This window comes from Nakaseomyces glabratus, chromosome L (genome assembly GCF_010111755.1).
Source record: "Nakaseomyces glabratus chromosome L, complete sequence".
Taxonomy (NCBI): domain Eukaryota; kingdom Fungi; phylum Ascomycota; class Saccharomycetes; order Saccharomycetales; family Saccharomycetaceae; genus Nakaseomyces; species Nakaseomyces glabratus.
The window spans coordinates 1,490,001-1,495,000 of NC_088962.1; the positions used below are offsets into that span (position 1 = coordinate 1,490,001).

Consider the following 5,000-nt stretch of genomic DNA (forward strand, 5'->3'; position numbering starts at 1 on the left):
CGTGTCCCACATACTGATATGGCCTACAATTTCAAGTTAACTCAAAAACGAGTATCACTCACTACCAAACACAATGTGTTTGAGAAGGAAATGACGCTCAAACAGGCATGCCCCCCGGAATACCAGAGGGCGCAATGTGCGTTCAAAGATTCGATGATTCACGGAATTCTGCAATTCACATTACGTATCGCATTTCGCTGCGTTCTTCATCGATGCGAGAACCAAGAGATCCATTGTTGAAAGTTTTGAAGTTGTTTTCTACTAAAAGAAATCTTGTGTTGACTGAATTAGTTTAAAAAAATATTTGTTTGTGTTTGCATCCACTGGGAGAACTCCCCCCCGAAAGAGAGCGTTCCCCCAACGAACAAAAGAATAGTAGTAAAGTAAACTCCACTGTGTGTAGTAATTAGAAAGTGTCGAGTCGTGTGATAAAACACCTCCTTTGGAATAGAGAGATCCACGCACACTCCCAGGTCTTTGTCGGCTCCCTCCCCCCACTGCAGAACACCCACCAACCGCGCACTTAAGCGCAGGCAGGAGAAATAGCATTCACAGCAGAGAAAATATTTTAGGAGCCTCCTGAGTGTCTACACTGGTCCTCCCCAGAGATGTCTCTCTCCGAGCTCAGACAAATCAATTAAATTTCTTTAATGATCCTTCCGCAGGTTCACCTACGGAAACCTTGTTACGACTTTTAGTTCCTCTAAATGACCAAGTTTGACCAGATTCTCCGCTCTGAAGTGGAGTCGCCCCCTCTTCTAAGCAGATCCTGAGGCCTCACTAAGCCATTCAATCGGTACTAGCGACGGGCGGTGTGTACAAAGGGCAGGGACGTAATCAACGCAAGCTGATGACTTGCGCTTACTAGGAATTCCTCGTTGAAGAGCAATAATTACAATGCTCTATCCCCAGCACGACGGAGTTTCACAAGATTACCAAGACCTCTCGGCCAAGGTTAGACTCGCTGGCTCCGTCAGTGTAGCGCGCGTGCGGCCCAGAACGTCTAAGGGCATCACAGACCTGTTATTGCCTCAAACTTCCATCGGCTTGAAACCGATAGTCCCTCTAAGAAGTGGACAACCAGCAAATGCTAGCACCACTATTTAGTAGGTTAAGGTCTCGTTCGTTATCGCAATTAAGCAGACAAATCACTCCACCAACTAAGAACGGCCATGCACCACCACCCACAAAATCAAGAAAGAGCTCTCAATCTGTCAATCCTTATTGTGTCTGGACCTGGTGAGTTTCCCCGTGTTGAGTCAAATTAAGCCGCAGGCTCCACTCCTGGTGGTGCCCTTCCGTCAATTCCTTTAAGTTTCAGCCTTGCGACCATACTCCCCCCAGAACCCAAAGACTTTGATTTCTCGTAAGGTGCCGAGTGGGTCACTAAAAAAACACCACCCGATCCCTAGTCGGCATAGTTTATGGTTAAGACTACGACGGTATCTGATCATCTTCGATCCCCTAACTTTCGTTCTTGATTAATGAAAACGTCCTTGGCAAATGCTTTCGCAGTAGTTAGTCTTCAATAAATCCAAGAATTTCACCTCTGACAATTGAATACTGATGCCCCCGACCGTCCCTATTAATCATTACGATGGTCCTAGAAACCAACAAAATAGAACCAAACGTCCTATTCCATTATTCCATGCTAATATATTCGAGCAATACGCCTGCTTTGAACACTCTAATTTTTTCAAAGTAAAAGTCCTGGTTCGCCGCCAAGCCACAAGGACTTGGGGTTAGCCAGAAGGAAAGGCCCGGGTGCATTCCAGTACACGAAAAAATCGGACCGGCCACCCAGGCCCAAAGTTCAACTACGAGCTTTTTAACTGCAACAACTTTAATATACGCTATTGGAGCTGGAATTACCGCGGCTGCTGGCACCAGACTTGCCCTCCAATTGTTCCTCGTTAAGGTATTTACATTGTACTCATTCCAATTACAAGACCCGAATGGGCCCTGTATCGTTATTTATTGTCACTACCTCCCTGTGTCAGGATTGGGTAATTTGCGCGCCTGCTGCCTTCCTTGGATGTGGTAGCCGTTTCTCAGGCTCCCTCTCCGGAATCGAACCCTTATTCCCCGTTACCCGTTGAAACCATGGTAGGCCACTATCCTACCATCGAAAGTTGATAGGGCAGAAATTTGAATGAACCATCGCCAGCACAAGGCCATGCGATTCGAAAAGTTATTATGAATCATCAAAAAGTCCGAAGACATTGATTTTTTATCTAATAAATACATCTCTTCCAAGAGGTCGAGATTTTAAGCATGTATTAGCTCTAGAATTACCACAGTTATACCATGTAGTAAAGGAACTATCAAATAAACGATAACTGATTTAATGAGCCATTCGCAGTTTCACTGTATAAATTGCTTATACTTAGACATGCATGGCTTAATCTTTGAGACAAGCATATGACTACTGGCAGGATCAACCAGATAACTATCTTGAAAGTATGTTCTCCGAGGGGTTGTCGAAGACTAGCCTCAACACCCCCCCAGAAAACACCCTCGTAGATATTGAATGTTAACTCGTTGAAACAACGAATTAAGCACAGATCACAAGGAAAGAAAAACAATTACCTTGTCTCTCTCTCCTCTGCCCGCAAAAGCAGACACCACCAGGCAGAAATTCACCCAGCAGCAGCCCACCCTGCAAGCACTAAGTTCTCTAATCACTTAATTCTTGCCATAGCACTCTTTGAGTTCCTCATGCAGAGAGTCCACCAAACACTGTCCCGGTGTTTCACAGAACAAAGGTTTGATATCACCCGCAAGAGAGGAGGTTACACTAGACAAATCACAGTCAAAACGAATAAACGTAGCAGACCGGCTATCTGTCCAGGCATTCCCCCAAATTAGAATTCTTTGAAATAGATTGCTATCAGCTAGTAATCCACCAAATCCTTCTCTGCTCACCCATGGAATCGCAAGATGTCCAGGATGAGACTGTTCAGGCGTCCGCAGCTTCCCCTTTGCAAGAACAAAGGTTACGCCGCTTCGCCCATGTCAAGCTCGCTGTATAGGGACTGAGCAGATCTGACGATCACCCAGCGACCCTCTCCACCGATTGACGAGGCCATATTCAAGCACAAGCTCTACTCGAGCTCGTTTCCGAACTCTTTCAAACTTCACTTTCAACTGCTTTCGCATGAAGTACCCCCGGACCGAGCTTGCTCTTCGGCCTGGCTCGAAAAGTAGCCAAAGGGCCCGGCATCTGGCATCTGCAGTCCACTTTGAACAGCTCGAGGCCTCCCCGTCCTGCTCCAGCAGCAACACGCGAGCCTCAGGCCCAGATCCGGCCCTCGAAATCCCAGGGTCGCCCGACACTTTGCGAGCCTCCCACAGGTGCTGTCCCCAGAAACGCCCGCACAACCACGCCCTTAACTATGGCTTTGGGCCCCGGCACTCGGCACTCGGCTGCGAAAAATAAAACGTGTGCCGTCGCACGTGGTCACATGGCCGCCCGCGCACTCCGCACGTCGCCCCGCCCCCGGATTTCCGCCCATGACTCGCATGACTCGCGGGTAAACCCGCCCGCCGCACATCATTACCCAAAACGGACACTTAAGTACCCGTCACAGGTGACACAGTGACTCACGACTCACGTCCCCCGCACGCAAAAACTCCAGCCCCAAGGGCGAGCCCTCGGAACCCCGTAACACTTCCGAACCTAAAATCGGGTTTGGGGTTTCTGAATTTTCGCTTCACGATCCGCAACTAAAAACACCACCCTGCCATACAAATATCGCCCGTACCGGCCACCCTACCCCGCAAAGTGCACCATTTCCGCCGCAGATCATCCGCTTCCGCGCCCCGGCAACTTCTCGGTCTTGCATCCCCCATCTTCCCAGCCACCATTTTACCAATCCCGGTATTCTCCCGCCCACTTTCCCCACTCCGAACACTTGTCCGATTTCTCGTACTTCAAAATTGATGTTTAGGTACCATATCACTACCTTCCACCATACTAACAACACACATCCATACACTCAACATATACTCCCACAGAATAAACAAACACAACCTCCGCAATCCGCCAACCATTACCAACGGAAATTACCGGATATTGTACAACTATTTCTAGACCAGTGTGGGTATTTCCGCCGCAGGGCCCGGAGCACCCGAAACGGCCATGTCACCACCCCAAATCGCCGATTCCACCCCCGGGGACCCCGCCAACCGCCCCGTTTCTCAGCTCCAACGAATCGAGCCGTCCGAACTCCATCCACTGCCACCATAAAAACCCACACCTGCCATACAAACTTCCGACCCTACCCCCCCAGCCCGACACCACACCACCCTATTTTCCACCATCCACACCCCCCATACACCAACTTTTGCCAGTGGTTTTCGAAACTACCCTGCAAACCACCCCCACACACACCCTAACACCCCCCGGTTGCCATACAAAAAGTTTCCCAAAAGTGTTCCTGAAGTTGTTTTGCCGGTCGTCTTTTCTGACTCCTCCCGTGACTGCTCCCGGGCCCTTGCCTCTGACTTCTTCTGTGTGTGACCGCTCCCGGGCCTTGTCACTAGCCACGCCCCTTCCCACAGCACCGACCTACCCAGGCTTGGTCCTACATACCCTTTTTTTTTTTACGATCTTTCGGTTGCGGCCATATCCACAAGAAAGCACCGTTTCCCGTCCGATCAACTGTAGTTAAGCTTGTGAGAGCCTGACCGAGTAGTGTAGTGGGTGACCATACGCGAAACTCAGGTGCTGCAATCTCTTTTTTTTTTATTTTTTTTGCCAAAATCCCAGATTTCCCCAGAACAGCCCGCACCAGGGTTCGAATCCAGGCCAGATTAATTTTTTGTACGGGCGAGATCATGAAAAAGACATGTGACATATATCGCCACCTACGTGACATACTGTATTTTTTTTGGTTTTTCGCCACAAACAAAGACTGAAAGAGTGAAAATTTTCAACGTCGACGTCGACGTCGGTTTTGGGCCATCGCAAAGAGCCTCCAAATGGGTATTTCCAAGAC

The 5,000-nt window shown here is 48.9% G+C and overlaps 3 non-coding genes across 3 annotated transcripts; 1 reads left to right on the forward strand and 2 right to left on the reverse strand.

Annotated features, from left to right (window-relative positions):
• Positions 1-88: 88 nt before the first annotated feature.
• RDN58-1.2 lies at positions 89-246 on the reverse strand. Its single transcript, XR_010605600.1, has one exon. It is a non-coding gene; the product is annotated as a 5.8S ribosomal RNA (ribosomal RNA).
• Positions 247-648: 402 nt separating this feature from the next.
• RDN18-1.2 lies at positions 649-2,448 on the reverse strand. Its single transcript, XR_010605601.1, has one exon. It is a non-coding gene; the product is annotated as an 18S ribosomal RNA (ribosomal RNA).
• Positions 2,449-4,617: 2,169 nt separating this feature from the next.
• Positions 4,618-4,738, forward strand: RDN5-1.2. Its single transcript, XR_010605602.1, has one exon. It is a non-coding gene; the product is annotated as a 5S ribosomal RNA (ribosomal RNA).
• The last annotated feature ends 262 nt before the right edge of the window (positions 4,739-5,000 follow it).